Source organism: Saccopteryx bilineata, chromosome 3 (assembly GCF_036850765.1).
Source record: "Saccopteryx bilineata isolate mSacBil1 chromosome 3, mSacBil1_pri_phased_curated, whole genome shotgun sequence".
Lineage (NCBI taxonomy): Eukaryota > Metazoa > Chordata > Mammalia > Chiroptera > Emballonuridae > Saccopteryx > Saccopteryx bilineata.
Window position 1 is genome coordinate 183,608,830 of NC_089492.1, and position 24,273 is coordinate 183,633,102.

The window sequence follows — 24,273 nt, forward strand, 5'->3', positions numbered from 1 at the left end:
ATAGAGCATTGGACTGGGATGCAGAGGACCCAGGTTCGAGACCCCAAGGTTGCCAGCTTGAGCACAGGCTCATCTGGCTTGAGCAAAAAGCTCACCAGCTTGGACCAAAGGTCGCTGGCTTGAGCAAGGGGTTACTCGGTCTGCTGAAGGCCTGCGGTCAAGCCACATATGAGAAAGCAATCAATGAACAACTAAGGTGTCGCAACGAAAAACTGAGGATTGATGCTTCTCATCTCTCTTCGTTCCTGTCTGTCTGTCCCTATCTGTCCCTCTTTCTGACTCTCTCTGTGTCCCTGTAAAAAAAATAAATAAAAATAATAAATAAATAAAAATAAATAAAAAGCATGAAAAATATTTTAGTAAGTACTCAGATGTTATCTACTGACATGCATGTAGTAGGTAGATGCAGGAATGAGAGGAAGAAAAGACCAGTATAGTTTATTTATTTATTTTTTGTATTTTTCTGAAGCTGGAAACGGGGAGAGACAGTCAGACAGAATCCCGCATGCGCCCGACCGGGATCCACCCGGCACGCCCACCAGGGGCGACGCTCTGCCCACGAGGGGGCGATGTTCTGCCCCTCCGGGGCGTCTGTTGCGACCAGAGCTACTCTAGCGCCTGGGGCAGAGGCCAAGGAGCCATCCCCAGCGCCCAGGCCATCTTTGCTCCAATGGAGCCTTGGCTGCGGGAGGGGAAGAGAGAGACAGAGAAGAAGGAGGGGGGGTGGAGAAGCAAATGGGCGCTTCTCCTATGTGCCCTGGCCGGGAATCGAACCCGGGTCCCTTGCACGCCAGGCCGACGCTCTATCGCTGAGCCAACCGGCCAGGGCCTAGTTTATTTTTTTAATATAAAAATTATAGTCAGCAGATTTAAAGTACTTCTTTACTGCTCCTTTTGCTCCTGTCCTACCACTTACCAAGACTTAGTTGCAATATGGAGCTATAATCTCAAGCTTTCAACAGAGCTCGCTGAAAAAAAGTTCAGCACCTCATAGTGCCCTCAGCTGACTTTGATCTAGGACAAGTCCCAGTGATAATCTAGCTCTTTCCTCTTGGCTTAATTTGCAAGGAATGAGCATAGTAATGGCACCACTTTAGGGACATCACATTTAGTCTCCTTTGCCTGATTTGTTCCCACCCTGTGTGGATGCCTCTGCCACTGATAGTGTTGGCTCATGCCACTGGTTGCCCCTGCAGATGTCCCAAATTCCAAATACTGAGGAGGGATAGGTGAGGGACTTTTACATGGCATCTACAGCGTGTGGGCATGCTCTGGGCTTATTTGGATTCTCTGCATTTTCCTCTGGAGAGAGAGTCCACAGTCACTATCAGCTGCTCTACAATGTCTCCCTTCAATGGGACAGGCATAGCAGGGACCGCAGAAAACTCCTTAGCCTTCCTGGCAGCAGATACCTTCATGTCAGGTGTATCTGGACCCTAGTGGTAGTCTTGGCCAACTCCTACTAAAATGAACTTTTCCCAGAGCCTCTTCCCTGTGCAGAGAGCAATCTGAGCACTCTCTGTGCCCTAACATTTCTTGATATCCTTTGTGTGCAGGGTATTTTCAGTTATCTCATTTAATCCATAAAAAGAACGCTTTAGTATTGAGTATTGTTATTCCCATTTTACACGTGAGATAATCGAGGTTCTGAAAGGAACAGCAACTTGCCCAGGGTCACTGACTTTGATCTAGGACAACTATTAAGCAGAGACACATGACACTGTGATTTTTCTGTAGAGCCTTGCCACCCACCCAGCAAGCTTTTGATTGCCACACTAAGCATAAAACCATTGTGTAGGATGTGGTCTTGTTATTCCTCTACTCATTGTTGGTATAAACAGACTCAAGGGGATTCAGTAGTGCAACACTGTAGTAGCCTGAGAGCCAGATGCTTCAGTGGTTCCCCAGGGGCTCCAGTGAGTAGGGACAGTGATGTGGGGAAGAAAAAGGTTGGTAGTACACAGCTTTCCACTGATAACTGATGCGGTCACTCAGATATGGTACTGGCTGGACCTCCAGACTCCAGTGTGAGAACTTGAGCCCATCTCTTACAGCAGCATGGGTTGGGTGAGGTGTGGTCTTCACTTGTCTTGTGAGAAGTCCTGGAAGACAGGCAACGTCAGGGCTGTCCTCTGAAGCCCAGTGTTTCCAATTGGCCCACTCCTCCCTCTAGGGTGGGGAAGCCGCAGTGCGGCCAGCCAGCCAGACTCACACAGCTTCTTTCCTGGCCCTCCTCCTTGTCTCAAAAGGAAATTGAAATGTAGGGCTTTGATTGTTTTTGTTTTAAAATGAGCTTCCCAATGTCATGGCCTCTGTTCCATAAATTTCAGGGCTTTGAAATTTATATCTAGGAGAGTTGTGGGGGGGCAGAAATATAAGTAGAACTGACCTCAGGAAACCCCAAAAGCCCATATCTAAATTTATGTCCCCGTATTTGCCAAATACCATACAAATTAGATAACTGTTCACATTTACAATCACAATGAGATATTCTGAACAGCTAGTTTTTAATGAGTACATTCAAGATATAAATAAATTTCTAGAAAATTGATTCAGCTGCAACAACTCAGGGAACACAGTCCATTTGCAGGTCTAAGTTTTAATTGCAACTCTTCCACCCAGTAGCCATGAGACCTCAGACAAGCCATTGCACCTCTCTGAGCCTCCCTCTTCCCATCTGAGAGGCAGGAAGGTGTGTGGAGCAAGATGTAACTTAGAGACAGAAAACTCAGCTTCTAGTTCTGGGTCTGCCACTAACAGTTGGTGTGACCTTGGCCATCACTTAACCACTTGGGGGATATAAAATAAAGGAACTAAATATATTGGGCTCTGAAGTCCCTTCAGATGCAACTGGATTTACTTTCACCCCATGATGTCATAAGCAATGGCGAACTCTGCTCCCCATCCTGCCCCCACCCCAACCCACCCCGAGAATAAAGGGGCAATGGAATCAGAAACATAATTTACAAACACAAATCAAATTCACCAGCTGCAGCTATCAGATCAGATGAGAGTTAAGAGGGTGTAAAGGTATAAATGCAATCTGCCGCTGATTCTGAGTCACAAACCAACTCAAAAGTGTGCTCCCTAAGAAAAGACATTTTCCTGTGTGATATCCAACAACCTAGTGAAATTCCAAGGCCTTCTCCCATAATCGGCCAAGGACAGTGTGAAAATCTCCAGCTCTGCTGTTCACTGCATCACTTATAATCGAGATCAACTTAGAAAGTCGATTTTAAAAGATGCTGAGTATATATGTACGTATATGTATAAAATCAAACTTATGTATAAAAAGTCAAGGCATGTATACAAGATATTTTAAAGAATTATTTATCAAGGGGAAAATATGTGTGTTATAAAATAAACAGAGTCTATATTTTCTATATAATGTAGATAGCAAAAAATAGCATATAAATTATAGAAGGTTTTGGTTTTCCTTTTTTTGTTATTAAAGAAAAATAAAAGGACAAAGAATTCAACTGTTTTTCATGTTTTAAAGGCCAAACTATGGTGGGAGGTGGCCTTTCCTGCTGGGCTCTCAGCTGTGCAGTCTGCTTTCCCGGCCCAGGGGCTGATGCCCACTGTTACCTCTGTGGTGTCCAGGGGTTGTGTGCAGCATCACTCAGCTAGCTGGCATGTACCACTGCACTCGTGGCTTCCTGCTGTCCTCCACAACTTGCATTGGTGGATAAAAGAATGAAAGGAGCAAATAAAGAATGAAGAGAACAAGTCCAGCTGTTTGTCTGCTTATTAGCCTCAGCTGCTCCAGATCATGAACTAGATACCTGGCCAGTTTGTGGAACCTGAAGCAAGAAAGGGGGTGGGAATGGTGGTGGGTCATGGGGTGGGTGGGGGAGAGAGTGAGAGAGAGCGCATGCGCACGCATGTGCGTGCGCACGTGTGAAAGCTTAGTCAAGATAAACAAGAAGAGGACAATATAGATTTCAGGTCAGGGAGCAAATTTTAGAATTCTCTACTTATTTCCTGTCTAACCTAATACTTCCCACAAAGCCCTGAATGACACTTTCTAACAGGCTCAGTTGACTATTTACAAGAGCATCTTTGCTTCCTTTTCCTTTGTTCTTAGCAGTATTTAATGGCAATTAGCTTGAACAGAGCTCAGCCTAATTGCAAATCTGCATTTCGTGAGGTCTCTCCTGGATGGGCTAGACTTTCCTCTTCACCCTATCCTGTCTTCGAGAACACACACACACACATGCGCACACGTAATTTTTCTGGTGGTGCTTTCCCTTCATTTAAAAACAGCTGAGAATTAGCCTGACTGGTGGTGGCAAAGTGGATAGAGCATTGACCCGGACTCTGAAGTCCCAGGTTCAAAACTCTGAGGTCACTGGCATGAACACAGACTCATCTGGCTTGAGCGCAGGCTCACCAACTTGAGTGTGGGGTCACTGGCATGAGTGCAGGATCATTGACAGGACCCCATGGTCACTGGCTTGAGCCCAAAACATCACTGGCTTGAACAAGAGGTCCACTGGCTTGGCTGGAGCCCCCTCCCTGGTCAAGGCACATATGAGAAGTAGTCAATGAACAACTAAAGTGCTGCAACTCATAAAGTTGGTGCTTCTCATTTCTCTCACTTCCTATCTCTCTCACTAAAAACAAGCAAAGCAACTGAGAATTAGAAAGAATAATATGAAAACAGAGATCTTATTACTCATTACTTCATGAGCAGGTTTTGATGTTAATGCATTCAGACCACAGCCCATCCATTGAGAAAATCAATTGCAGCCAACCCCTTTATTCTCATGAATTGTTATAGTGCACATGTGACCTTCTCACACTTTATGATACTGTCATAGATCTAAAAGTAGTTCTAAAGAAGGCAGTGAGGGAGACAGAGTGCTTTGTCAAAGCCAAAAGTGCCACCTGTGTAAATACAAAGTATGGTTTCAAGGGGGCCCTGTCCTCTCGGTTTCTCCCAGCAGAGTGACCTGGGAACCAGCCCTGATGAAGACACAACTCTTCCAAGCATTTGTGTATATTTTTAATCCAAGAGCTAGTTGTTCCTTCACAGATTTGTAATCTCTTTGTGATGTTGGTTTCTCTCAGGGAATACTTGTTTTGTAAACCAGGGATGATATTGCCTCCTACTAAATCACAGGATATGATCAGTGTTGCCTTGTTAGTCTCTTGAAGTGTTGCTTTAAAGAATGATGCAATTGAGTCATTCAGGTTGCTTACCAGTAAAACAAAGAAGAATCTGTGTTCCTCTGCCCACGACCCCCACCCCTACTCTCCGCCACAGATACACAGGACCATCCTTTAGTTTCTTTTATCTTCTGCAACTTGGGCCTTTTTAGTCCCTGCTGTGATAAGTCTGGGTGATCCAATCTGAAAAATAAAATGACTGCTATAACTGTTATAAGAATGAATTACACATACACAGAGTATGCAGAATTTTGTATAGACATGAAAAAATACATAATTTCACCTCACTCTAAGTAGTAGGCTCCCATTTTATTAACACACACTACCCTCAGTGGAAAAGATCCCTGTGCCTAGTATTCCTAGGCAGCCCTACGTGCACTCAGCAGTAGCAGCTCCTCCTTCTGGAATGCTCTCTAATAAGTGCATGTGGCTGTGGCCGGTTGGCTCAGTGGTAGAATGTCAGCCTGGTGTGTGGATACCCTGGGTTCGATTCCCAGTCAGTGCACACAGGAGAAGCGACCATCTGCTTCTCCACTCTTCCCCCTCTCCCTTCTCTCTTTCTCTTTCTTCCCCTCCTGCAGCCATGGCTCGGTTGAAGCAAGTTGGCCTCAGGCACTGAAGATGGCTCCATGGCTTCACCTCAGGTGCTAAAATAGCTCGGTTGCCCAGCAACAGAGCAGTGGTCCCAGATGGGCAGAGCATGGCTCCATAGGGGGATTGCCGGGTGGGTCCCAGTCGAGGCACATGCTAGAGTCTGTATCTCTGCCTCCTTGCTTCTCACTTAAAAAAAAGTGTATGTGACAGGCATGAAAAAAGACACCTCTTCACCAAATTTGGGCCAAGTCACAACCAGGTTACAGCTTACTTAGTCAAAAACCTCTACAAAAAAAGCTGATGCAAAACATTTAGAATCCTTGCCTTGTTCGTTCAAGTTGAGGCTTCTTCTTAAATCTTCTCTCTGAGTCTACAGCCACTCCTCTGGAATGTCACATTGTATGCCCCTCTGCCCCTGCGGGACCAATACTGGGTAAATTCCTGAGATGATGTGAGCAATGACAGTCTCTGTAGCGTTGCTGGCACCCCACCATAGCTCTGCAAATGAACTCACCATATCGAAGTTTTCAGACTTCCTCTAAAATATTTTAATTATGGGAATACCTTTCTCTCCTAATTTTACACAGATTCTGATCACCTTAGATCAAATTAAACTCTCTCTCTCTCTCTCTCTCTCTCTCCTTAGTCACGAGGAGAACTGCTTTTTAGGTGCAATTTTTGGGCAATCATGGTAATTCCTTTCTTGGTCAATGAGTTGTACATTGATGGGGTTCAATCCTAGAATTACAATCTGGAACGTATATGTTTGTAAGCCCCATTCGCCACCAGCCACCAGGGCCTCAGAAGAAGAACAGCCTGGGAAGGAGGAACTCTAAGAAGGTCTTGAGTGGCTATAGTGGATGTAAAGACCACATCCACAAAGCCTGCCAGGTTTCGGGCCGTCCTTAGTCTTGAACTCCCCAGGTCACTAATTCCCTTTTGGAGAGCATGGAGGGGTCTCAATCAGGATGAAGTCAGGTCAGGGCTGTGTGAGGCTGACTTGGAGTCCAGACTTCTAAAAAATCCAAGACCCAGAAGGCATATAGCCAGTGAGACTAAAGGGAAGGGAGCAAGACCAGAGCCCCCACTGACTTTTGAGGCCTTCTGAGGCTGCTTGTGTGGGATGTAGGGGCCAATGGCTGAGCCTGGAGAAGCCAGTCCCTCTTCAGGCTAAGAGGTCTGGACTTGAAGCTCAGGTGCCCGCCATAGAGCAAAAGAGAGCTAGTCTGAGAAGAACAGCTGGATGTTAGTTGGCTGGGAAGTGCTAAAGCCGTATGTAACACCAAGAAAGCAAGGAGGGAAGGGATGGGGACAAAAAAGTGGAGAAGGAGCTGGAGTATGGGGAGCAGCAAGGGAACAGGGATGGGAGCAAAAAGGGGTCATTTATGCCAAGGGTAAATAAAGATGGAGGGATAGTTCTGAAGATAAGTAAATGTTACATAAGATATCTACAGTAGGGTTCCTGTGTGGCTGACAGGCCTAATCTGTGCTCTGAGAACAGCTTGTATGAGGAGGAGGAGAACAGATGAGAAGGACTGAGGGAGGAATTCTTACAGGAACTTCAAAAAGCCTGGCTGATTCACTCCTAAAACTATTTGAAGCTATCACATTGTTGGCATTTGCTAGAAAAGTTTCAGTGCCAACCGCTGTTAAATGATTGGACCCCAAGGTCATTGGGGACTCCGTTTTTTCTTATTTGCAATTTGTTCAAACTGGAAGTCTTCAATATTCCAGCCTGTCCATTAGTCTATTCCTGAGCCCACTGTACAACTCTTCACTCAGGAACCTGCCATGTAGCCTTTGTTTGCACACACATGGTGCCTGACTCCTCCTGGGCATCAGAGTCCCTGTCCTTCAGGCCTTCGCTACAGTCTCCTTCCTCCACTTCCCCTGAGCATTTCTGAAGGAAATCTCAGGAGGAGCAGACTGGGCCCAGCAGGACTGGACATCTAGTCCTGGCATCTAGTCCCGGCCTCTGCTGTCTTGGGCTTCCTGGCTCAGTCCTCAGATGGGTCCTGGATCTTTTCTCTTTTTGTAAAGCTCCCCATGTAACTGAACTGCAGTTCCCCACCCTCAACCCCTGTCTTCTGCTCAGGCCAGCCAGCCTGACAGGGGACATGTGTCCTCGTTTGCTTCTTTGCCACCATTCAGAGCCCTCTCATGCTGGGGAATCTAAAAGCAAAATGACGACTTATAGTTCTTTACGGAAACAATGGGTCTCCACTCCACCAGCGGCTGTTCACACAGAATGTTAGTGGCAGAAAAAGGTTCTTCTCTAAGCCTGTCCGCAGTCGGCAGGCAACTGGCATTGCCACTGACAGTCTAAGCACGGGTGAGCACAGAGTTCTTTTCAGCTCCAGAATGCCTTTCATTCTCCGTGTTGAAAGTGTCCATGAAATTAGGCCAGGGCTTGTGAAACAATTCAAGCCTGGTCACAAACAACCCCAAAGTCTGCACTAAAACCTTCTTGTACTTCCTTTAACGGGTGTTAAGGTGTCCTTGACCCAGCTAAAAGGCTTGGGAAAAGCCTTTTCACAAGTGACATGTTCAGATAAGTTAAATTCCCTAAAATTCAGTACAATGTGTTGCATCTGCAAGGTCTGATGTACTTCACTGAGCTGCGGACTTTGGAGTTCAGAGTAGGGGAACAAATGCTGGTGCAGAGTATAGCATCACAAAATGTCAACACCAGGCAGATTTTCCCAGCGCCTCATCCATCCGTGTTGCCTAGCAAAGTCCATGGAAAGTATTACCGTGGCAATGAACAGACTGAGGGCACTGAGTCACTTGAGTAACCTGGAAAAGTTAGTGTAGTACCCAAATTCTTGTCTCCAAATTCTATTAAGGAATCACTTATAATCTCAATTTTGTCTCACTACCTCCTATGTTCAAGTAGCTTGACTCCCTGGGTTTGTCCAAGTCTCATGAGTAGGGACCTGCAGATGAGGTTACTCTGGTGGAGGTTAGAATTCTTCCAATGTCTTGTCAATCCTGAGAGTGAATGTCATGCCATGTCATTGCAGACATCAACAGTTCCGTGTTTCGTGGAAGGAGTCTTTGGTTTGGGGAGGCAGGGCTCTGAATGCATCTCATAAGTTCACTGGAGATTCTTTCTAGTATTCTACTTCCTACATAGTTACTAATAGCCACTTCTCTGGAATGTCTCACGGTATATCCCCCTGCCCTGCAGTACCAACACTGGGTGTCTATGCATTTATGAACTCAGTTCCACTGTCCCCTCCATCAGATTTTCATCTGCTCACACACCATTCCCTGGAGCCATTATGGTCTTGCCTGGCCCAGGCATGGTGCAGCTTTAAGATTCAGGGAGCAGCAGAGTCCTGGCTGTTACATTCAGAGAACTGTGGAGCCGCCACATGACATGTATATTCTATTCACTGCTGCCTTTCTCTGAGATCAGGTTGTTCTTAGGCCTCATTCTGTGACTGACATCCTGGCAATTGCCCTATAAGGTAAAGTGAAGCAGCCAGGACAAGCCCTATGGAGGCCACAACAGGCCCCAAATTCCTGGCAAGCTGCTTTTCTTGAGATAAAGTTCTTGCTCTCAGTTGCTGGCTTGCCATGTGTCTGATAATAGACCATGCATAGTCTTTTTAGAGCTAGTTCTAGTACACGTTTCACCAAATTTTACCTTCAGTTCTGGTTTTTATATTCTGAATTGTTATTTGACAACTTATTTCTTCTCCAGGAGACCTGAGAAATGGCACACACTATAATGGTAGTTGTATGCTCTGCAATCATTTTTGTTTGGATTTTTAATGTGATCTACCCTCTTCTCCACCTGTGCTCCCCAAGTCCACTCTAAAGAGGTCAATGGACTCTTAGGTTGGGGACCAGGCAAGTGTAGTTTATTTGAGAAGCTGCCTCTAGATCTGCAGTTCTCTAAGTGGTCCTGGCTAGGCAGCATCAGCACCAGCTGGGATGCTTGTTAGAAATGAAAATTCTTGTTCCCAGCCCAGACCTACCAAGTCAGAAATTCTGAAGGCAGCCTGGGATGCCTTCCAGACGGGGATGCTCATGCCCACTGCTGCTTGCTCTAGGTTGAGTCTGTCTTCCATCTACCACCCGTTAAGAATCACTGTTCTGGAACAGCAGCTTTCAGCCCTGGCTGCCTCTTAAAATCACCTGGGGAGAGTTCACAAGTTACGGACACCCTGGCTCCACCCCTAGAGGCTTTGATTTCACTTCTCCACCAGGGGCCCAATCACAGCTGTTCCAGCGATTCTCATGGACCAGAGTTCAAAACCACTCCTGCTCCTCTCCTTGAAGATTTTGGCAGCCTCATTAGTCACCACCTGTTTGTTTCCCACTGCTTTCTTCCAGCGCAGAAGTCATTTATTCCTTGTAATTCATCATAATCACTCGTCAGCCAGAGAGACGACAGGGTGTAGGACAGAGCTTTGCCAGAGGGGAGACATGGATTTCTACCTCCTCGCCCCCTTACTGGCTGCGGGACTTCAAGAAAATTATATCCTTTCATGTTTCTAGGCCTCAGTTGCTTCATCTCTAAAACAGAAATTGTATCAATAATTCTTTCTCTTAGAGAGCCAGTTAATAGTTTCTTAAAGTTTTTCTAGCAGAAAAATAAAATCTTAGATTCTAAGGGCTTTGTACAGGTCAGAACTTGTCATCAGCATAGTATTGCTAATGTTGATTGTACTCCCTCAAGGATGAGCAGAAAATACTGTGAGATGGTCAATTTTGTGTTCTTTCCAGTTTTTACAAATATGAGTAGCATCTAGAAGAAGTTGGTACTCAGGCAAATTGATGTCAAAAAGGAAGCCCTCATAAAGGTTTTTATTCTTCTCCTACCCCAAAATGTTCCAGTGGACACTCATCAGAGATTCCCAGGAGGGCAACCCACCTCCATGTTCAACCTGATTCCACCATATTCAAGGGCGTCCACTGCTGCTCACTCCCACCCAGTTATCTGCCTTTCCCCAACCACTCTTTTGCTTTTCTTTATGGCCCTGAAAAAAAATTGTACAATAATAAGCCTGTGATGAGTCTTCAGGGAGCTCGTCCACCCCATGCCATCAAGGTACAGACACCCATGAGAAACAAGTAGAGGAGAAAGTGAATAGGTTGATTGTGTCTTGAGTCAGTTGCTTACTCTTATTATTACTGCTATGCTCACTTTCTTCCTAGAAAACCAAATAGCTGTGCATTCTTCTCCCTCCCACCAGTAAGTAATAAGATTAGAAGGCTGAGGGAAGATAGATGGTCATCTGTTTTTCAAGATGATATTGTATCAACAATACTACGTAAATAGTCAAGAAAACCTATACCATCTAGGAATGCTTCAGAAAGAATAACTGTAGAAGGAACCCAAGAAATTGACCAGAGGACACAGCCAGGCCTTCCCAGCTGTGGCCCAGGTCACAGTGGGGACAAGGGTGTTGGCACTACAATACCCTGCTGTTCTACCTTCAATTCTTATGCCCACTCCCTACTCCCTCTCTCTAATCAGAGAACTTCTCCTTTTCCAGAGATGTGCAGGAAGAGCCCTTCACAGCCAGTGAGTGAATAGACTCTAAACCCTTTAGTGTTTTTCCAGATCAAGTTTGGGAAACTCAAGTGCAGCTGGCCAAGAATATTCATCATACTTTTTATTGGATGTTCTGATCGAGGCGAGCACCTTTTATTGTTTTACACATGTTCCCCTTGCTACTGACACTTGAATTCTGGGTTCTAGGTCTGCAGTCCTCCCAAGCCACCAAGAAGTTTGTCAGGGAGGTAGGTGAGTGCTTAGATGTGTAGATTCCTCACACAAACTCCTGGAGGTTTTACAGCCTTTATGACCAAAGGAATTTTTGTGTACTGTTTAGTGATTTGGCTGGGTCTCTGATCGTCCAATTTTTTTCTAATTGAGGGGATGTTTTAACTTCTGTTGTTAAACCCTGATTAGACAGAGTCATTTCTAAGACTCCTCGTTCCTTTTGGTTTTATAATACGTGTGTCATAAGACATCTTTTTAAAGTTATTAAGGTGACAAGCTTGCCAAAAACTTCTGCAATGAAAAGAACCTGCCATATAGTGAAATAAACTGGTCCAGCTTGTATGATTGAAGGTCCTGGAACTGTGTGAGTCCCAAATTTCTCTCTTCCACCCCATTCATACCTGAAACTTTAACCTACTGGTTAGTGACTTACACATCCCAAAGTACAAATACTACTCAAGAAAGCAGCTTTTTGATTTTGCCTGAATGATACTTGATTTATCAGGTTCTTTTCAATATGGAATCCTTCTGAGAGCAGTTTCAGGAAGTGAGGAAAGATGGGCAAGAGCTTGGTCCACGGAAAACTGGCATAAGATAGGAGCCCTGCTCAGTCAGGGAAGCATGAAGGAGCCTGCATTTATCTATCTATCTATCTATCTATCATCTATCTATCTATCTATCTATCTATCAACGTGCCTTCATTTAATCCTTACAACCACACTGGCTATGGTTAACCGCTTTTATATGTCCAAAACTCAGAAAGGTTAAGGTACTTGCCAGGGATGATTCTCACCCTTATTGCCAGATTGGCAATTATTCCTTTGCAATTATTCCATTTCCTTAACCACTCAAATATACCGTCTCGGCATTACATCCTTGTGCCCTCACCCCAAGCTACCACTTATTTCTTTGCAGCAAAACTTCTCTAAGAGCTGCTAATGTGCCCTGTCCCTGCAATTCTTCTCCTAGTTTCTCTCCTAAGGCTTTTGCTCCCATCAATATTGTCCATGTCATCAACAGCACCACTGTTTCCCCTGTCAGTTCCTGGTCTTAATTTTACTTGATCTACCAGCAATAGCTGACACAATTGACCACTCCCTCCTTGGGACACTTTTTAAACTTGGTTTCCAAGATAATCTCTTGATTTTTCTTCCCACCTCAGTGATTGGTTTCTTTCTGTTTTGTTTTTTTTTAAAATACAAATTCCTCCCTTTTGCTTGTCCTTTTAGTGTTGGAGTGTTGTCTATTTTTCTTCCCTCCTCCATCTGCCTGCTACCTTGGTGATTTCATGCCTCAAAGTAGCCTTTATATGCTGACAGCTCCCCAGACAGACTCCCACATGCGCCCGACCATGCGGCACGCCCACCAGGGGGCGTCGCTCTGCCGCAATCAGAGCCATTCTAGTGCCTGAGGCAGAGGCCACAGAGCCACCCTCAGTGCCCGGGCAAATTTTTGCTCCAATGGAGCCTTGGCTGCGGGAGGGGAAGAGAGAGACAGAGAGGAAGGAGAGGGGGAGGGGTGGAGAAGCAGATGGGTGCTTCTCCTGTGTGCCCTGGCCGGGAATTGAACCCGGGACTCCCGCACGCCAGGCCGACGCTCTACCACTGAGCTAACCGGCCAGGGCCAACTCCCCAGTTTCTATCTCCTGCGTAGACCTCTTTGCCAAGCCCCATCTGTCAATCAGGGCCCAGTCAGGAGACAGACACCACACAATAATTTGATCATGGACAGTTTAATATAATTGTAGCAGGAGGCTGGTATAATGGAGAATTGGCTAGCAATTAGTAAAAACTCTAAAGGATATAGGAATAGCAGCTACAGGGAACAGCCACTACCCCTAAGGCTGAGCTAGAGAGCCCAAGGGGGAAATTAACCTGGAAGAGGGGACCTTTGTTCACTCCTAGGGCTGAGCTGCAGCCTAGCTAGAGAGGGTGCAGCTATGGCTCTCAGGATGGGGGAAAAGTTTGTTGAGCGCGATGTCGGGGACTCACTGAGAAATAGTCTTCTCGGGCATGGGGGGGAAGCCATCTGCTGGTTGGGGCTTCACTTCGGAACGAGCTGCAAAGGCATCCGAGAGGGTGCCAGGGGTAGCCACCATGAGGGGGGGGGTCTCATGCTGCTGGTGGCCAGGCACCAGCTGTGGCCCACTGCAGAAGCTGGGCACAGCAGACTCGGGACACTCTGTGGGCGCCTGCCAGGAAGAATTTGTGGGAATCAGGAGGAGAACCCCTTCCTCCTGCTGTGTCATGCCAGTGCACATGATGAGGAAACTCAGTGTCATCCCAGAGGGCAAAGTGGAACTATTTATAGGGCTTGGTTCCATTATCACAGAGAGGCACTTGGTAGATAAGTGGTATATTCCAGACTTATGATCAACCATCTGCTTGACATTTCCACTCGGATGTCAGATAGACATCTCAAACTTACTATGTCCTAGTGTCCCCAAGCTGCCCTCCCTGCATTCCACCCCACTTGTCCCGCTGCTCAGGTCCAACACTCCAAGTCACTATTGACTATTTTCTTTCCCTCCCTACATACAGTTGGTGAGGAGAACCTTTTGGCTCTACCTTCAGAATATCTCTACAATCTGACCACTTGTCACCCTATCCACAGTTACTTTCTCTGTCCTAGTCATCATTATTATCCCTGTTCTACAATATAGTGTATTAATAGAAAAGTTGAGTTATACTAGGGCCATCAAGATCAGGAGATGACTGCCACTGAAAAGACCGTTTGTTAGACTCACAGTCCCAAGAGGAGGAGGACGCCACACTTGATCCTTTGGGAGGTCACAGGGGGAAGCACCAGGGTTGGTCAGAAGGCAGTGGGTCAGGAGGACAGTTGTGGGCAAACACCTTTATTGTGGCTTCCATAGCAAGGGAAAGGCAAAGTAGAGTTGGCACATTTAGGACTGGCTGGTTTAAATAGTTTCAGTGGACTCTGGGCATAGGGGCTGTCCCTCATTGCCTGGTACCAGGCATTGGGATAATCAGGGCAGGGAACAGTGGCTCAGAGTGTGAGAACAGGTAAGGGTTGAGGTGTGGGCTCTGGACTGGTTGGTTTGTATTTGAAAAGCTTGCCCCCAGGAGGAGGAGTCCTCTTGAGGAGGGAGCAATGAGGGATCAGGAGACACGCACATGGTGACTCAGGCACATTCAGGTTGTCCAGAATGAGCGTGCCAGGCATAAACATGTAGGGCAGATGTTAAAACACCAAATTTACAGAAGCTAGAAACATGGTTAATGCAGTCCCTTGCTTGAATTTCTGCAACGACTCCTGATAGGTATTTCGGTTTCTATTCTGTTGTCAACACAGCAGCAAACATGAGTCAGAGCATGTCGTTGCTCTGCCCCAAACTGCCCCTTCCACTCAGAGAAAAGGCCAGAGTTCTCATGGTCACCAGTGAGACCCAACCATCTTCCCATTGATGTTTCTGACTATTGCCATTACTGCTGTGCCCCACTGTCTCTCCACTCCAAACACACTGTCCTTCTTGTCATTCTTCAAGTAAACAGAGACACGAAGTTTCACCTCCACCAGCATTACTCTCATCTACTTACTTATTAAATATATTGTTTATTTACCTCTACTAGAATGTGTGCTCCATAAGGGTAGGGATATTTTATTATTTTATATTACCTATCTATGTATAAGGACATACCTTAAGCACTTAAAAAAGTGTCTGGCACGTAGCAGGAGCTCAATAACATTAGTTGAAAATGGAAAATTGGGTCTGTATCCTCAACAAAAAATTGTGTTTTGTGGCCACACTTCAGCTTGTTACATGGCCAGCAGAAAGTCACTTTCTTTTCCTGTTAAAAGCTTGTGCTTGCTTGACCAGGCAGTGGCACAGTGTATCTAATGTTGGTCTGGGACATAGAGGACACAGGTTTGAAACCCTGAGGTCATCGGCTTGAGCGTGGGCTCATCCGGCTTGAGCGAGGGGTTGCTGGCTTGAGCATGGGATCATAGACATAACCCCATGGTCGCTGGCTTGAGCCCAAGGGTCTCTGGCTTGAAGCCCAAGGTCGCTGGCTTGAGCCTAAGGTCGCTGGCTTGAACAAAGGGTCACTCACTCTACTGTAACCCTCCGGTTAAGGCACATATGAGAAAGCAATGAATGAACTAAGGAGACTAAGGAGCCTAAGAGCTGCAGTGAAGAATTGATGCTGCTCATCTCTTTCCCTTCCTGTCTGTCTGTCCCCTATCTATCCCTCTCTCTGTCTCTGTCACACACACACAAAAGCTTGCGCTTGTATCAAATTCCCTTCTTAAGTGCCTACTTTTAATCTGAGGAACATCTCTGGCCCTGCCAATGGCTTCACGCTCTTTGAGAATTCATTAAGGTGTCCATACACTACTTCTTACTTCCAACACCCTCTTCCCAAACCCTGGGACTATCATACACACAGAGGAAGGGAAGAGGTTTCTCTCTACACTCAGTTGGTCAAACTACTCGGTGTGGATGTCACACAAAAGTTGTCATAGTAATCACAGCACTTTACATATTTTTGTTATTTAATCCCCATTATAGCCCTATGATGTAAATAGTTCCATTATCCCCATTTTACAGAAAAGACAAATGAAGCATTGAAAGTTATTTGCCTAACTAGCAAATTGATAAGTCAAATGTGTCTATGCATTATTCCCAGATTTGTGTCATGAAAATGACAATTACTGATTTGGAGGGAGTTAAACCTTACTTGAACTTGACTTAAAAATTGGTTTTGAGCTGAATTAGACAGAGATGGAAATCAAATGTGATTTTCCAAAGCAAACCACCCTTAATCAGTCTTAATAGGCTCCAATGGAACCAAAACACCCTGACATCCTCTTGAGCTGCCCCAGGATTGGGGGACATCAGCGCAGGCTCCCATTTCTATACCAAGTGTGCCACCTCCAGGCAGTAGCCTTCAGTGCCTGCCCATTGCTCTTGAGCAAATCCCCAACTTTTTTCCTTTTTATGACCCCTCCCATTGTAAATGAATTCTCTCTGCACCCTATACCCCCTCTAGTATATGCACCAAAGCATATACTGTGTGGTTTTCTGGATTCATTTGTGTCTCTTTCAGTAAATGATAAGCTCCTTGATGGTAGGGACAAGTATTTCCAGTGCTTGGCACTGGGGACTCAAAATGTTTGCTGAAGGGTGAATGCTTCCAGCCCCCTGTGGCCACTTCTATTAAATTCTATCAATTTACGCTTTCTGAAAAGGGTCTGACACTCATACCGATTAGAACACAGATGATCAATTTGGTTGAATGTGTTGATCATTTTAGGGCTCTTGCTTTATAATAGGAAAGAGTTTTAAACCCAAAATGGCTTTTCAATGCAGAGAGAGTAGGGCAGAGGAGGAAAGATTGGGGGGAGGGGGACTGGGGGAAACTTCCTGGCAAATCTTATTGTGTGGATGGATGTCTACTCCATGTCTGTGTACTCTGTCAAGACAGAGCTTAGCATTTCCCCTTTATCTCCTCAGAGAAGGAAAACACCTGCCAGTGAACAAAGACATTGCATTTTTCCTCTTCTACTCTAATAAACTCCACTCTGGGCCACATGCACACTTTTAAGTTTTATTTATGCCTTGAAAGAATTTTTTTGTTTGATTTTTTTTTTCCTGAGCAATGCCATGTCGCCTAGAAAAACTCCGCCCCTCCCTCCTTATTCCTAAATAGCAACTCTTTGATGTTAAATCTGGAATGAGGCCAAGGGTTCGTGTTTCAGCCGCAAATCAGGCATTTTTCATGGAAGGCTGGTTTATTATAGGGATCTCACAATCCTTTGCTGCATCAAATGTGCATGCAAAAGATAGGTCTGCAATACCTAGGAGCGACTTTCAGACAAAATTATTCCATACTCCATCCATCTCTTTCTACTTACTTAGTGCCTCTTCTGTACTTGCTGCAATGATTTGGCTCAAGACCAAGAAGTGAGCCGATCCCATTTCTTAAGTCTTATCAAGTTTCTCCATCCTCTTTCTTTCCTCATACATCCTCCTCCTCCCATTTCCTCTTCTCCCATCACCCTCCTCTTTCACCTTCTCCTCTCCACTATATTTTAATCATGATGATCAGTGGAGAGGTTGGAGGATTTAAGGGCGTAGCTCCTCCATGTTGTCATGGATGCTCATTTGCTCTTTCAAAGGGATCTATCCAACATCCTACAGACCTTTGTGTCTATAGTGCTTCTCAAGCACTCTTGTGGCGAAGAATCAGCACTTTTTAAAAATTCTAATCTGCTGTGGACTTCACTTTTCTCAAGTATAATAAATGTAAATTACTAGAAAAATGAAATAAAAAAGACAAACAACATACAAGTATGCCATTTTTAGTATTAGATTCAACAGGCATAAGATTACTGTCCAATTGCCGTAAGAGTGCCTAAGAACTTGCTCTGAATTTCAGTACTTAACTAGTTGCAGACCTGTAACCAATAGTTTCTTGGCTAGTCCTAGTCAGAGGGCCACACTTCAGGGAGCCCTGCTCCAGCATACCAAAGTATCTTGTTTATGCCTCACAGTGTTTTGGTTCAAAATATCAAAACACCTATTAAGTTTCCCACTTTACCCAAAATGTAAACAAACTAACAAAACTCTGTGCACCAAAGAGCAAATGTGCACTCGCACACACCCTCTCCAATAATAACACCACTTCATAGAGAGGTAATAGAGTGCAGCAGTTAAACGTATTGTTAAGACAATTAAATGGCATAATATGCACACCGCTCTTAGGACAGCAGACACTCAATAAATTTAGCTATTACTATTCTTTTTACTTGAGGGAATAGAGATCACTGTTGCCTTGCTCAGCAGTTCCATCTGCAAGAAGATACATCTATGGCTAACTGAGCGGGCTAGGGCCAGTCGTCTCTTCCCCAGCATCTGGGAATACCTACAGAATCTTACAGGGCAGAATTTAAGTGCCCCTGGGGAACGAAGCTCCCTTTAGTTCAGGAACATCCCAAACACCTACTTTCGCTGCCCTCTGCTACTCCAATTGAGAATTACACTGAGCTGAGTTTCTAGGGCTGGAAGACTGGCAAAAACCTAACCTCAGGTGAAGGTAATCAATTAACCATTTGTACTTTGTTCAGGATTCGATTGCATATACTAGAATTTCTTTTTCACAGTGCCTTTAACATTGCATTTTTTACATGGCATACAACCTATAACTGCTTGAGGATATTGCCATCAAATGTAGATCTTTGTCACCTCAAGCTCAGCCTACTTGCAATTGAAACTGGCAAGTTCTCAGACCTGTTTGTTCCTTACTGACTTCCTCCATGCCCCAGATGTTGAAACCTGAGTCCCACATTAGCTATGACCTCTCACATTCTCTCAGCTGCCCAAATCCATCCCTTCCTCCCTCTGTAGGGTCTCTTTAGCATCTCTAGAGAGGCCTTCCTACCTCCAAGTCTCCCCTTTGCAGGTCTTTGAGAGCCACTATTCTGAAATTCCTCTCTGATCTGAGTCACCTTTCACTGTCCACACTTGATTCAAGTTCCTTTAGCTTTATACAGCTGAGCCTTCCTCCTCACCAGCCTTACTTCTCATGACACCTACACGTTGCCGTGAGCCAGCTCCCATTCTCCACATACACATACTCTTTCCTTTACGGCTTAATGAGTGCTGGTGCTTTGAACAAAGATGCCCTCTTTTCTACAGAAATTCTTTGCACCTCAGCATAAATGCTATTTCCTCCACAGTCTCCTCTCTCACCACTCAGGAAACAGCACTTCAAGCCTAGATATTCCTTCTAGGAATATCTCAGGTTGCCCTTACCAAATGCATTGTCACTTGAGTAAATTCCTTCTTAATTTTTTTCTGACAAAATGTGTTGTTGAGATTTTGGGCATTAATAAAGAATATAATAAGATTAAAAACAATTTTTGGTCCTCTGCTTCTAACCATGGTGCAGAATATTGGGGAAAGAATTATGTCTCACCTCAAACAACAACAACAAAGATGAAGAAAATATATAAAACAATGGATTTCAAAACACTGGATATCAGGCAGCAAAAGACAGTGATTCCACGAAAGGGGGAAACAAATTCGTTATGCCCTATGATGGTTCCCCTCACTGCCTGGAGAGCTTCCAAGCCGTGGTGCAGGGAGGGGCCCATGTGGACTCCCCTGAGTGAAGTAGAACAAACTGAGAGAAGGGGCGGAGGTGGCGGGGGAGGGGGGTGCACATGATAGCTGGAGTGCACAGGACAGAGGAGTGGAAAGAACTTCCCAGAGGGTGAACTCAGAGGTCTACAGAGGGAAAGAATCACCCAAAAGAATCAGAGAGAACTATGTCCATTGGGTTGGGGGGAAATTAGTATCTTTTTCTGCCAGCTGGACCAGGAAGCCTCAAGGGTCCTGGAGCATCATGTGGAGTACTCAGAAGGGTCTTGCCCCAGCAGTGGGGAATAATCAACCATGAAATAAACATGTCTCTGCTTCCACTTAGCAAATCTTCAAAGCAAAACCCAAGATATTTCTCATAGCAATATTTTTGCTGATATATCTCCACAGGCAAGTGAAATAAAGGACAAAATAAACAAATAGGACTATATCAAACTAAAAAGTTTTTGCACAGCAAAAAACAACATGAACAAAATAAAAAGACAACCCACACAATGGGATAACATATTTACCGATACATCTGATAAAGGGTTAATAACCAAAATTTATAAGGAACTTCTAAAACTCAACACCAGAAAGGTAAACAATCCAAATAAAAATGGGCAAAAGAACTGAACAGACACTTCTTCAAAGAGGACATAAGGATGGCCAATAGGCATATGAAAAAATGTTCAATGTCACTAATCACCAGAGAAATGCAAATTAAAACCACAATGAGATACCACCTCATACCTGTTAGAATGGCGCTCATTAACACGACAAACAATAAGTGTTGGTGAGGGTGTGGAGAAAAGGGAACCCTCCTGCACTGCTGGTGGGAATGCAGACTGGTGCAGCCACTGTGGAAAACAGTATGGAGATTCCTCAGAAAATTAAAAACAAAACTGCTTTTTGACCCAGCTATTCTACATTCATAAATATATCCTAAGAGTCCTAAAACACTGATTCAAAAGAAGATATGCACCCCCCATGTTTATTGCAGCATTGTTTACAATATCCAAGATCTGGAAATAGCCCAAGGGTGCATCAGTGGACGAGTGGATTAAAAAACTGTGGTACAGCCTGACCAGGCAGTGGCGCAGTGGATAGAATGTCAGACTGGGACATGGAGGACCCAGGATCGAAGCCCTGAAGTTGCCAACTTGACTGCAGCTCATCCAGCCTGAGCACAGGCTCACCAGCTTGAATGTGGGCTCATCCAGCTTGAGCACAGGCTCACTGGTTTGAGCGCGGGATCATAGACATGACTATATGATCTCTGGCTTGAAACCTAAGGTTGCTGGCTTGAGCCAAAGGTTGTTGGCTTGAGCAAGGGGTCACTCACTCTGCTGTAGCACCTTGGTCAAGGAATATATGAGAACGCAATCAATGAGCAACTAAGGTGCTGTAATGAAGAATTGATGCTCCCTCTTCCTGTCTGTCTTTATCTGTTCCTCTCTCTGACTCTCTCTCTCTCTCTCCGTCTCTTAAAAAAAAGAAAGCTGTGGTACATAACACAATGGAATACTATGTGGCTGTGAAAAAGAAGGAAACCTTACCTTTTGCGATGGCATGGATGAACCTGGAGATTATTATGTTAAAAGAAATAAGCCAGGCAGAGAAAGACAAATATCATATGATCTCACTTATATGTGCAATCTAATGAATAAGGTGGACTGAGGAACAGAATAAAGGCAGATATGGGGTCAGAGGAGGCAGAGGGACAGCTGTCAGAGGGAAGAGGAAGAGGGGATAGGATCAGAGAAGGTGAAAGGATTAGTAAAATTATATATACACATCACAAAGATACAGATAACAGGACAGCAAATTCTAGGGAAGGGGGAGGGAGTTACAGGGAAGAGGAAAAATGGGTATAATGGGGACACAGGTGTGGGGGTGAGGGTGTTATATTGAGTGGGACACTTGAATCCATGTTAACACAATAAATTAAAATTAATAATAATAAGAAGAAGAAAAAAAAACTAGTCCTGATTCAGGACCAGGCAAAAACAAAACAAAACAAACAAAAAAACAAAAAAAACAAGATTAAAATAAAAATTTATTTATTAAAAAAACAAAACAAAAAAAAAACAAGACCCAAAAGGTTCAAGCTGTTTCTAAGTATCTGAACTGCATTTCAGAACAAAACTCACAGTTACTTACAGGGATACAATTACATTTAACACCCAAAAAAATAAAGCTCACAAAGTCTGGCATCCAATAAAAAATTACTAGGCAGGTAAAGAAAGAAGAAAATATTATCCAAAATGAGAAGAAAAATTGATCAACTGACCCAGAACTAACACATGATAAAGTTACCAAACAAGGTAAGTAAAAGTTGTTATAACACTATTTCTTACATTAAAAAGTTAGAGGCATGGAAGATATAAAAAATGAACACAATTGAAATTCTAGTCTGAAACATGCCACACAATTTAAATATATATAATTATTTTTTTCAATTATATTTCAATAAAGGTGAAAAAATTGATAGAACAAGCCCTGGCCGTGTAGCTCAGTCAGTAAGAGCATTGTCCCAAAATGCCAAGATTGTTGGTTCTACCCCTGTCAGGGCACATACAGGAGCAACCAATGAATGCACAACTAAGTGGAACAACAAATGAGTGCTTCTCTCTCTCTCCCTGTTTCTCTAAAATCAATCAATAAAAAAATTGAGAGAATAAGTAGACAAAATGTTTTTAAGATTTTATTTATTCAGGCCCTGGCCAGTTGGCTCAGCGGTAGAGCGTCGGCCTGGCGTGCGGGGGACCTGGGTTCGATTCCTGGCCAGGGCACATAGGAGAAGCGCCCATTTGCTTCTCCAACCCCCCCCCCTTCCTCTCTGTCTCTCTCTTCCCCTCCTGCAGCCGGGGCTCCATTGGAGCAGGGATGGCCCGGGCGCTGGGGATGGCTCCTTGGCCTCTGCCCCAGGTGCTAGAGTGGCTCTGGTCGCGGCAGAGCGATGCCCCAGAGGGGCAGAACATCGCCCCCTGGTGGGCAGAGCGTTGCCCCTGGTGGGCATGCCGGCTGGATCCTGGTCGGGCACATGCGGGAGTCTGTCTGACTGTCTCTCCCTGTTTCCAGCTTCAGAAAAATACAGAAAAAAAAAAAGATTTTATTTATTCATTTTTAGAGAGAAGAGAGAGAGAGAGAAGGAGGGAGCAGCAGGAAGCATCAACTCCCATATGTGTCTTGACCAGGAAAGACCAGGGTATTGAACCGGCAACCTCAGCATTCTAGGTCGATGTTTTATTCACTGTGCCACCACAGATCAGTCAAGTAAATGAAAGTTAAGGAGACTTAAATAATAGAATCAACCAACTTGACCTAACTGACATGTATAAAATCCCTCCACCCCAACAATGGCAGAATACTCTTTAAGAACACAGAGAACTTTAACAAGAGAAGCCATTAAACAATTATTAATAGTTTCAAAAGAATTCAAATCATAAGAAGTATATTATCTGACCACAATTGAATTAAATTAAAAATAAAAAGTCCTTAAATATTTGAAAACTAAATAACACATGAGTCAATAAAGAAATCACAGGGCACTTAGAAAGTATAGTACTAAATGCATATATTTGAAAACAGGAAAAGTCTCTGAGCAGTTGCCACCTTAAAAACCTGGAAAAGAGGCCCTGGCCAGTTTGCTCAGTGGTAGAGCGTCGGCCTGGCGTGTAGGAGTCCTGGGTTTGATTCCCGGCCAGGGCACACAGGAGAAGCGTCCATCTGCTTCTCCACCCCTCCCTCTCTCCTTCCTCTCTGTCTCTCTCTTCCCCTCCCGCATCCAGGGATCCATTGGAGCAGGGTTGGCCCGGGAGCTGAGGATGGCTCCATGGCCTCTGCCTCAGGCGCTAGAATGGCTCTGGTTGCATCAGAGCGGCACCCCAAATGGGAAGAGCATTGCCCCCTTGTGGGCATGCCGAGTGGATCCCAGTCAGGCACATGAGGGAGTCTGTCTGACTGCCTCCCCGTTTCCAACTTCAGAAAAATCCCAAAACAAAACAAAACAAACTAAAAAAGAAGAACAAAATAAACTATAAAAAACTGAAGAAAAGAAAGAATAAAGATCAATGTGGAAAGCAATGAAATAGTGAACAGGAAAATAATATAGAAAATCAATGAAATAAAAAGCTGGTTCTTTGAGAAGACCAATTTCCATTGATAAAATCTCCTGCCAGACTGATCAGGAAAAAAAGAGAAAAGATTTGAATTACCAATATCATGAATGAGAAGGTGAGATCAGTACAGAACATATAACTGCAAATTCCTACAGTCACTAAAAGAGTAAGAAGGGTACATTATAAAAAACTTTATGCCAATAAATTTTAAAAGTTAAATGAAATAGAAAATGTCTTTAAAAACCTAAACTATCAATGCTTAGTCAGGAAAAAATAGATACCCTGAATACCTCTATCTATTAAGTATATTGCATATAGGCCTGACCTGTGGTAGCGCAGTGGATAAAGCATCGACCTGGAAATGCTGAGGTCGCTGGTTCGAAACCCTGGGCTTGCCTGGTCAAGGCACATATGGGAGTTGATGCTTCCAGCTCCTCCCTCCTGTCTCTGTCTCTCTCTGTCTCTCTCTGTCCCTCTCTGTCTCCTCTCTAAAATGAATAAATAAAATAAAATAAAATAAATTAAAAAAAAAAAAA

The 24,273-nt window shown here is 44.4% G+C and overlaps 1 long non-coding RNA gene across 1 annotated transcript in view; it reads right to left on the minus strand.

Annotated features, from left to right (window-relative positions):
* Positions 1 to 4,019: 4,019 nt before the first annotated feature.
* LOC136330862 (uncharacterized) overlaps positions 4,020 to 24,273 on the minus strand; it is a 31,938-nt gene continuing 11,684 nt past the window's right edge. Inside the window, exons 2-4 of the long non-coding RNA XR_010730393.1 lie at positions 20,367 to 20,473; positions 6,091 to 6,181; positions 4,020 to 5,355 (exon numbers count right to left, since the gene is read on the minus strand). This is a non-coding gene — a long non-coding RNA (uncharacterized lncRNA). The remainder of the gene's footprint in view (positions 5,356 to 6,090; positions 6,182 to 20,366; positions 20,474 to 24,273) is intronic.